Source organism: Ranitomeya variabilis, chromosome 7 (genome assembly GCF_051348905.1).
Source record: "Ranitomeya variabilis isolate aRanVar5 chromosome 7, aRanVar5.hap1, whole genome shotgun sequence".
In the NCBI taxonomy this organism is placed as follows: domain Eukaryota; kingdom Metazoa; phylum Chordata; class Amphibia; order Anura; family Dendrobatidae; genus Ranitomeya; species Ranitomeya variabilis.
The window spans coordinates 216,560,032-216,571,240 of NC_135238.1; positions in this window are offsets into that span (position 1 = coordinate 216,560,032).

Here is an 11,209-nt window from a genome sequence, read left to right on the forward strand (position 1 = left end):
AGAAGACCACACCGGGTACCACTCCTTTCAGCTAAGAACAGGAAACTGAGGCTACAATTTGTACAAGCTCATCGAAATTGGACAGTAGAAGATTGGAAAAACGTTGCTTGGTCTGATGAGTCTCGATTTCTGCTGCGACATTCGGATGGTAGGGTCAGAATTTGGCGTAAACAACATGAAAGCATGGATCCATCCTACCTTGTATGGAGCATCTTTGGGATGTGCAGCCGACAAATCTGCGGCAACTGTGTGATGCCATCATGTCAATATGGACCAAAATCTCTGAGGAATGCTTCCAGCACCTTGTTAAATCTATGCCACGAAGAATTGAGGCAGTTCTGAAGGCAAAAGGGGGTCCAACCCGTTACTAGCATGGTGTACCTAATAAAGTGGCCGGTGAGTGTAAATAAATAATGATAATAAAAAAAAAATAATAATGTCTCCATCCTTCCCCCATATGTCTCCATTCTGCTCCCCCATATGTCTCCATCCTGCCCTCCATATGTCTCCATCCTGCACCACCATATGTCTCCATCCTGCCTCCCATATGCCTCCATTCTGCCTCCCATATGTCTCCATCCTGCCTCCCATATTTGTCCATGCAGACCCCCATATGTCTCCATCCTGCCCCTCATATGTCTCCATTCTTCCCCATATGTCTCCATCCTGCCCCCCTATGTCTCCATCCTGGCACTCGTATGTCTCCATCTTGCCCCTCATATGTCCTCCCATCCTGGCCCCATATGTCCTCCCATTCTGGCCCCATATGTCCTCCCATTCTGGCCCCATATATGACCTTCCATCCTGGCCCCATATGTCCCCACCCTGCCCCCTCACATGTCTCTATCCTGCCCCCATATGTCTTTATCCTGCCCCATATGTCTCCATCCTGCCCCATATGTCTCCATCATGCCTCCTGTTGTGAATTCTGTTTTTGGGCTCCCTCTGGTGGTTACTGGTGGTACTGGTTGACTGGTGTCTTGTTTTTTCCAGTGCACCTGTTTCCATTAGGAAATTGGGAGTCTCCTATTTAGTCTGGCTTCCCAGTCATTGCAGTGCCGGCAATCAATGTTATCAGAGCACCTTGTTGCTTGCTTCCTGCTCCAAGTCTGCAAGTCAGCTAAGTTGAATCTTTGGCTTTTGTGTTTGTTTTGTCCAGCATGCATTTTCATATCTCGTGCGGCTGGAAGCTCTAGTGATCTGGAATTGCTACTCCGGTGTCATGAGTTGACAACGGAGTTAAGGTAATTCCAGGATGGCTGTTCAGGGTTTTGAGGTGACCGCGAAGTCCTCTTTTGTATATTCCGCTATCTAGTCAGAGGGCCTCACTTTGCTGAATCTATATTCATACTGCGTTTGTGTTTTCCTCTTACCTAACCGTTATTATATGTGGGGGGCTACTATAACCTTTGGGGTTTCCCTGGAGGCAAGTCAGGTCTGTGTATTCCTCTATTAGGGGTAGTTAGTTCTCCGGCTGGCGCGAGGTGTCTAGAGACAACGTAGGCACACCCCCTGGCTATTTTTAGTTGCGTGTTAGGTTCAGTATCGCGGTTACCTAAGATACCATCCTTCCTAGAGCTTGTCCGTTTTTTGCCTAAGTCCCTGCCATTGGGAATCATGACAGTATTGCCGGCCTAATGTATTAAGAGTATTGGCTGAAGAAAGAGAGTAAAAAGAAGTTTCTGACACTTTTTTTTTTTTTTTTTTGCTCAGAAGTTCTCCTAGCCATAATTGCAGTCTGCTGTTTTTTTTTTTCTCTCCTCTTAACCCCTGAATGGCTCAGATCTCTGCTGTTGAAAAATGGATATCCAGAGTTTGGCTTCAAACCTGAATGCTCTCGCTTCTAAGGTTCAAAATATCCAAGACTATGCTATGCATGCTCCTGTGTCTGAACCCAAGATCCCTATACCCGAGTTCTTTTCTGGAGATAGATCTCGTTTTTTGAATTTTAAGCACAATTGTAAATTGTATCTTTCTCTGAGATCTCGCTCTGCTGGAGATTCCGCTCAGCAGGTTAAAATTGTTATTTCCTTGTTGCGGGGTGACCCCCAGAATTGGGCATTTGCATTGGCACCAGGGGATCCTGCGCTGCTCAGTGTGGATGCGTTTTTTCTGGCACTGGGGTTGCTCTATGAGGAACCTAATTTGGAGATTCAGGCTGAAAAGGCCTTGATAGCCCTCTCTCAAGGGCATGATGAAGCTGAAATATATTGTCAAAAATTTCGAAAATGGTCTGTGCTTACTCAGTGGAATGAGTGCGCCCTGGCGGCGAATTTCAGAGAAGGTCTCTCTGACGCCGTTAAAGATGTCATGGTGGGGTTTCCTACGCCCACAGGTCTGAATGAATCCATGACTATGGCTATTCAGATTGATCGGCGTTTACGGGAGCGCAAACCTGTGCACCATTTGGCGGTGTCTTCTGAGCAGGCACCAGAGATTATGCAATGTGATAGAATTCTGTCCAGAGGTGAACGGCAGAATTATAGGCACAAAAATGGGTTGTGCTTCTACTGTGGTGATTCTGCTCATGTTATATCAGCATGCTCTAAACGCACAAAAAAGGTTGATAAGTCTTTTTCAATTGGCACCTTACAATCTAAGTTTATTTTGTCTGTAACTTTGATTTGTTCATTGTCATCTATCACTGTGGATGCCTATGTGGATTCTGGCGCTTCCTTGAGTCTTATGGATTGGTCCTTTGCCAGACGTTGTGGGTTTAGCCTAGAGCCTTTGGAAGTTCCTATCCCTCTGAAGGGTATCGACTCCACACCTTTGGCTAGGAATAAACCACAATTCTGGACACAAGTGACTATGTGTATGACTCCTGACCATCGGGAGGTGATTCGCTTCCTTGTGTTGCATAACTTGCATGATGTCTTAGTGCTTGGATTGCCATGGTTGCAAACTCATAATCCAGTCCTCGACTGGAAAACAATGTCTGTGTTAAGCTGGGGATGTTGGGGGGCTCATGGGGAAGTACCTTTGGTTTCCATTGCTTCATCTACTCCCTCTGAAATTCCGGCATTTTTGTCTGATTATGGTGAAGTTTTTGAGGAGCCTAAACTTGGTTCTTTTCCCCCTCACCGGGATTGTGATTGCGCTATAGAATTGATTCCTGGCAGCAAGTTTCCCAAGGGTCGTTTGTTCAATCTGTCTGTGCCTGAGCATGCTGCTATGCGAGAGTATATTAAGGAGTCCTTGGAAAAGGGACATATCCGTCCATCCTCATCCCCTTTAGGAGCAGGTTTTTTTTTCGTGGGTAAAAAAGATGGCTCCCTGAGGCCCTGTATTGATTATCGCTTGTTGAATAAGATTACAGTCAAATATCAGTATCCTTTGCCACTATTGACTGATTTATTTGCTCGTATTAAAGGGGCAAAGTGGTTCTCTAAGGTTGATCTTCGGGGTGCGTATAATTTGGTGCGGATTAAGCAGGGAGATGAGTGGAAAACTGCATTTAATACGCCCGAGGGCCATTTTGAGTATTTGGTAATGCCTTTTTGTCTTTCTAATGCTCCTTCAGTCTTTCAGTCCTTTATGCACGATATTTTCCGTAAATACCTGGATAAATTTATGATTGTGTATTTGGATGATATTTTGATTTTTTCGGATGACTGGGAGTCGCATGTTCAACAGGTTAGGAAGGTTTTTCAGGTTTTGCAGTCCAATTCTTTGTTTGTAAAGGGTTCAAAGTGCATTTTTGGGGTTCAGAAGATCTCCTTTTTGGGGTATATTTTTTCCCCTTCTTCTGTTGAGATGGATCCTGTCAAGGTTCGGGCTATTTGTGATTGGACGCAGCCTACTTCCCTGAAGACTCTTCAGAAGTTCTTGGGCTTTGCTAATTTCTATCGTCGATTTATAACTGGGTTTTCAAGTGTGGTTAGACCTCTGACTGATTTGACTAAGAAGGGTGCTGATGTTGCCAATTGGTCCTCTGCGGCTGTGGAGGCCTTTCGGGAGCTTAAGCGCCGCTTTTCTTCTGCCCCTGTGTTGCGTCAGCCTGATGTTTCGCTCCCTTTTCAGGTTGAGGTTGATGCTTCCGAGATTGGAGCAGGGGCGGTTTTGTCGCAGAGAGGTCCCCATTGCTCAGTGATGAGACCATGTGCATTCTTCTCCCGAAAATTTTCGCCCGCCGAGCGAAATTATGATGTCGGTAATCGGGAGCTCTTGGCTATGAAGTGGGCATTTGAGGAGTGGCGTCATTGGCTTGAGGGTGCTAGACATCAGGTGGTGGTCTTGACTGATCACAAGAATCTGATTTACCTTGAGTCTGCCAGGCGTCTGAATCCTAGACAGGCGCGCTGGTCTTTGTTTTTCTCCCGGTTTAATTTTGTGGTTTCATACTTGCCGGGCTCGAAAAATGTGAAGGCAGATGCTCTTTCTAGGAGTTTTGAGCCTGACTCCTCTGGTGATTCTGAGCCTACGGGTATCCTTAAGGATGGAGTGATTTTGTCTGCTGTCTCCCCAGACTTGCGGCGTGCTTTGCAGGAGTTTCAGACTGATAGGCCTGATCGTTGTCCGCCTGGGAGACTGTTTGTTCCAGATGAATGGACCAGTAGAGTCATCTCAGAGGTTCATTCTTCTGTGTTGGCAGGTCACCCTGGAATTTTTGGTACCAGAGATTTGGTGGCCAGGTCCTTCTGGTGGCCTTCCCTGTCTCGGGATGTGCGTACCTTTGTACAGTCTTGTGATGTTTGTGCTCGGGCCAAGCCTTGCTGTTCTCGGGCTAGTGGATTGTTGTTGTCCTTGCCTATTCCGAAGAGGCCGTGGACGCACATCTCTATGGACTTTATCTCGGACCTCCCGGTTTCTCAGAAAATGTCCGTCATTTGGGTGGTGTGTGACCGTTTTTCTAAGATGGTTCATTTGGTACCCTTGCCCAAATTGCCTTCTTCATCGGAGTTGGTTCCTTTATTTTTTCAGAATGTGGTTCGTTTACATGGTATCCCGGAAAACATCGTTTCTGACAGGGGATCTCAATTTGTGTCCAGGTTCTGGCGAGCGTTCTGTGCCAGGATGGGCATTGATTTGTCTTTTTCGTCTGCGTTCCATCCCCAGACTAATGGCCAGACGGAGCGAACTAATCAGACCTTGGAGACTTATTTGAGGTGTTTTGTGTCTGCTGATCAGGATGATTGGGTCGCCTTTTTGCCGTTGGCAGAGTTTGCCCTCAATAATCGGGCCAGTTCTGCCACTCTGGTTTCTCCTTTCTTTTGCAATTCAGGGTTTCACCCTCGTTTTTCATCTGGCCAGGTGGAATCTTCGGATTGTCCTGGAGTGGACACTGTGGTGGATAGACTGCACCAGATTTGGAGTCATGTGGTGGACAATTTGAAGCTGTCTCAGGAGAAGACTCAGCAGTTTGCTAATCGTCATCGTCGTGTGGGTCATCATCTCCGTGTTGGGGACTTGGTGTGGTTGTCTTCTCGTTTTGTCCCTATGAAGGTCTCCTCTCCTAAGTTTAAGCCTCGGTTTATAGGTCCTTATAAGATTTTGGAGATTCTTAATCCTGTATCTTTTCGTTTGGATCTACCAGCATCTTTCACCATTCATAATGTCTTCCATCGGTCGTTGTTGCGGAGGTACGAGGTACCGGTTGTTCCTTCTGTTGAGCCTCCTGCTCCTTTGCTGGTGGAGGGTGAATTGGAGTATGTTGTGGAGAAGATTTTGGACTCTCGCATTTCCAGACGGAGACTTCAGTATTTGGTTAAATGGAAGGGATACGGTCAGGAGGATAATTCTTGGGTGACTGCCTCTGATGTTCATGCTTCGGATTTGGTTCGCGCCTTTCATAGGGCGCATCCAGATCGCCCTGGTGGTTCTCATGAGGGTTCGGTGCCCCCTCCTTAAGGGGGGGGTACTGTTGTGAATTCTGTTTTTGGGCTCCCTCTGGTGGTTACTGGTGGTACTGGTTGACTGGTGTCTTGTTTTTTCCAGTGCACCTGTTTCCATTAGGAAATTGGGAGTCTCCTATTTAGTCTGGCTTCCCAGTCATTGCAGTGCCGGCAATCAATGTTATCAGAGCACCTTGTTGCTTGCTTCCTGCTCCAAGTCTGCAAGTCAGCTAAGTTGAATCTTTGGCTTTTGTGTTTGTTTTGTCCAGCATGCATTTTCATATCTCGTGCGGCTGGAAGCTCTAGTGATCTGGAATTGCTACTCCGGTGTCATGAGTTGACAACGGAGTTAAGGTAATTCCAGGATGGCTGTTCAGGGTTTTGAGGTGACCGCGAAGTCCTCTTTTGTATATTCCGCTATCTAGTCAGAGGGCCTCGCTTTGCTGAATCTATATTCATACTGCGTTTGTGTTTTCCTCTTACCTAACCGTTATTATATGTGGGGGGCTACTATAACCTTTGGGGTTTCCCTGGAGGCAAGTCAGGTCTGTGTATTCCTCTATTAGAGGTAGTTAGTTCTCCAGCTGGCGCGAGGTGTCTAGAGACAACGTAGGCACACCCCCTGGCTATTTTTAGTTGCGTGTTAGGTTCAGTATCGCGGTTACCTAAGATACCATCCTTCCTAGAGCTTGTCCGTTTTTTGCCTAAGTCCCTGCCATTGGGAATCATGACAGCCTCCACCACAGTCTCCATCCTATCCTTATACATGTCCTCTCATCCAGGCCTCCATATGATGGAATGAGAAGCCTATGAACTTGTAATTGAGAAGCCTTAATCTGATCCTGCCCTTGCCCACAGGAATCTAGGAGGGCATCCTGTACTCCATAATCTGTGGCTTTACCCACAGGTCCAAATACAGTGGGTACGGAAAGTATTCAGATCCCTTTAAATTTTTCACTCTGTCTCATTGCAGCCATTTAGTAAATTCAAAAAAGTTCATTTTTTTCTCATTAATGTTCACTCTGCACCCCATCTTGACTGAAAAAAAACAGAAATGTAGAAATGTTTGCAAATTTAATAAAAAAGAAAAACTGAAGGATCGCATGGTCATAAGTATTCAGACCCTTTGCTCAGACACTCATATTTAAGTCATATGCTGTCCATGTCCTTGTGATCCTCCTTGAGATGGTTCTACTCCTTCATTGGAGTCCAGCTGTGGTTAATTAAACTGATAGGACTTGATTTGGAAAGGCACACACCTGTCTATATAAGACCTCACAGCTCACAGTGCATGTCAGACCAAATGAGAATCATGAGGTCAAAGGAACTGGCCAAGGAGCTCAGAGACAGAATTGTGGCAAGGCACAGATCTGGCCAAGGTTACAACAGAATTTCTGCAGTACTCAAAGTTCCTAAGAGCATAGTGGCCTCCATAATCTTTTAATGGAAGAAGTTTGGGACCACCAGAAGTCTTCCTAGACCTGGCCGTCCAGCCAAACTGAGCAATCGTGGGAGAAGAGCCTTGGTGAGAGAGGTAAAGAAGAACCCCAAGATCACTGTAGCTGAGCTCCACAGATGCAGTAGGGAGATGGGAGAAAGTTTCACAAATTCAACTATCACTGCAGCCCTCCACCAGTCGAGCCTTTATGGCAGAGTGGCCCGATGGAAGCCTCTCTTCAGTGCAAGACCTATGAAAGCCGGCATAGAGTTTGCTAAAAAAACACATGAAGGACTCCCAGACTATGAGCAATAAGATTCTCTGGTCTGATGAGACGAAGACAGACCTTTTTGGTGATAATTCTAAGCGGCATGTATGGAGAAAACCATGTACTGCTCATTACCTGCCCAATACTATCTGTAACGAATGGAAACGGAGGCACAGGTGGTGCAGTTCACATTCGTTTTTATTAAAGTTTAACGTGGAACCCCTGGACCACGGTCCGGGGGGCTCCAAAGGGGGTGTGACTACATGAGCCCCAGACACCCTTGGTAAGACCCCTCGAACAAGGTCGGAATGGAATGCCTGAGGGACACGGGTGCTACCTCCAGTTAGACTCCGAACTTGTGGCAGCTGCCCCAGCGGGAAAGGCAGACCAGATTAACAGGTGTCGTAGAGCTAACCAGATGGTACCGGGTGTTCGGGTAGAAGCTGGTACTGGCGGTACTGGCGTCGTCCGAAGTAGACGATGGCAGATTGGGGGGACGAAACGGAACTGGCGTAGACAGAACGGACATTGTCCAGGATAGCCGGGTAACAGGTAGCTGACAATCTGTGGAGACAGACAATGTAAGCGGAGCACTGGCAGAGAACTTCAGAGACAGAAGCACATGCTAGCAGGAACCGGAAATGAGCAAAAATGGATACCTGTTGCTCCGGCGCCCTCCCTATGGTGGAGGCGCTAGAAATAGAGATCAAAACACGCCATTGGTCAGAAGTACCATTTTGAAAAATGTGTGCTGTCTCTTTAAGAAACCGGGAGCGAGCATGCGTGCGACCTAAGCACTCTGCCCGAGAACCTGCTGGCCGCTGGAAGCAGAGGAGGATGGGGATGCAGATACCACACCAGGACAGCGTGGAGCTGGCACAGAGCGAGAGTCCCGACGGGGACCCCACAGAGGTACAGGTACCGGACCGGGTGTAACACAATCCCAACAGTGAAACATGTTGGTGGCAACGTCATGTTATGGGGATGTTTTTCAGCTGCAGGGTCAGGACGACTGGTTGTCATTGAAGGAAACATGAATGTGGCCAAGTACAGAGATATCCTGGATGAAAACCTCTTCCAGAGTGCTCTGGACCTCAGACTTGGCCAAAAGTTCACCTTCCCACAAGACAATGACCCTAAGCACACAGCTAAAATAACAAAGGAGTGGCTTCAGAACAACTTTGTGACCATTCTTGACTGGCCCAGCCAGAGCCCTGACCTAAACCCAATTGAGCATCTCTGGAGAGACCTGAAAATGGCTGTCCACCAATGTTCACCATCCAACCTGACGGAACTGGAGAGGATCTGCAAGGAAGAATGGCAGAGGATCTCCAAATCCATACTTATGGCCATGTGATATTTCAGTTTTTCTTTTTTAATACATTTGCAAAAATTACTACATTTCTTTTTTTTTTTTCAGTCAAGACGGGGTGCAGAGTGTACATTAATGAGAGAAAAATTAACTTTTTGGAATTTACCAAATGGCTGCAATGAAACAATGTGTGAAAAATTTAATGGGGTCTGAATACTTTCCATACCCACTGTATCATCCGGCTGAAATCTCGTAGCAGGACAGGGATTGCAGAGTTGCCTACATGGTGGTTGTTCTCAAGTCATGTATAATGCTATGCTGGCGGAGCAGCCATGTTCATGTCCCTCCCGGGGGGAGGGGCAGGGAGCATGCAGGAATGCCGACATGGCTGCTCAATGGAGTTTCCGTTCCCTACTGATTCCCTGGGGCCTGCACACTCTGCGCAGGTCTGTCGGAGGCACCCCTTCCCGTGCACACTTTGGAAATGCCCCCAGCCAATAGGTGAAAGGCATGTAGTGTTTAAGGCACACTCTCCTGTAGGAAGGTACCTGTACAATGCCCCCCCTTTAGTGTTAGTTTAGTTTTTCCTGTTTAGTTGTCAGGTCCCTGAACCTATTCCTGTACCTATTCTGTTAGTACCTGAACCTGTGCCTGTATTGTTTAACACAGAACCTATTCTGTTTCATTTTTTACGGAAATCCTGAACCTGCACCTGTGGTACCTGTATCCTGGCACTACTCCCTGTGGTACCTGACACCTGCAATACCTGAGTCTGAAGCTGAACCAGCGGCACCTGAACCCTGACACTGCTACCTTCAGTACCTAAGCCAACGCCGCTCCTGCAGTACCTGTACCCTGACACCACTCCCTGCTGTACCTGAGCCTAACACAGTCCCAGAAGTCGCATTGGTGGCACCTGAGCCCTGACACAGCTCCCCGCAGTACACTTTACTCTAACCCCGCTCCTGCGGTACCTGAGCCTAACACAGTCCCTGAAGTCACATTGGTGGCTCCTGAGCCCTGACACAGCTCCCCGCAGTACACTTTACTCTAACCCCGCTCCTGCGGTACCTGAGCCTAACACAGTCCCTGAAGTCGCATTGGTGGCACCTGAGCCCTGACACAGCTCCCTGCAGTACACTTTACTCTAACCCCGCTCCTTCGGTACCTGAGCCTAACACAGTCCCTGAAGTTGCATCAACCTTGACACTGCTCCCTTTGGCACCTGAGCCTAAGACCACACCTCTGGTACCTGAGCTTGAAGACGCAGTGGTGGCACCTGAACTCTGACACGACTCCCTGTGGTACCTGAGCCAATACTGCTCCTGCAGTACCTGAGCCTGAAGCTGCACCCATGGTACCTGAACCCTGAAGCCATTCCGACGGTGCTTGAACCAGCACTGGTTAACATTTCAGAGTCAATACTGTCGGAGCCTGTTCCCGTATCCAAATCCAGTAGGGCCTGTGACTCCGTGTGAGCATCCGTTGATCCCTATGATCAAGAACCTGTGTTGTCTGAACAAAGTCCGAATCCGGTCCTGCCAGTGACTCCGAGCCGATGTCTATGTCTGCGATCCTGACCCCCGGGTCAGCGGCTGCAGTACCGGAGACTGCCTGTGAGCGGTATCTCGCGGCTACCTGCAGCCCAGGCCTGATTCTCCTCCTAGGTAAGCTTGTATTGTGGCACAGTGAGTGACACCATGCATTCTGAGACTGCTGCTTGATGTGTTATGTGGTTTTTCCAAGGTCCAGAATTCTGAACCTTACACCTGTGAAACATCCTGAATCCTGATCCCTTAAAGAAAAGTATGTACTCTGAATCATGTATCTGTGCCTATTCCCAGGAATGCATTGGGCTTCCTAACAAGGAAAGGGATCTGCACTGTGTACCCCAAATCCTGAATGTAGAATACTTGGATCTGAGCCTGAGTCCTTCTATGAATAGCATGAGCCTGGTGACACCTTACTGCTTGCAATTGACCTTGTTTAACCTTGACACCTCCTTCATTGCTCTGTTCACACCACATTATGCAGGACGTATCCATAGGTCTATCTATGGACCAAAGGTATACATAGATTGTCCTTTCCGGCATGATAGCATTCTCAACTCCGCTTTACAACACATAGACATCCCCCAAATCACCCATATCTCACAGTGTAGTTTATTTTTTTGAAGGGTGTTGCATTGCATACATTGCATATGTCCATTCTATAACTAACATCAAATGCATATGGAGAAACAGTGGAAGTCTATGGCTGCTATATTACAGCCTAGTGCTATTTGTAGTGTATGTGGTGTCGTAATATAGTTCATGTGCAAAAAAAACCCACAAGATTTTATTAGAAACCAACAATTT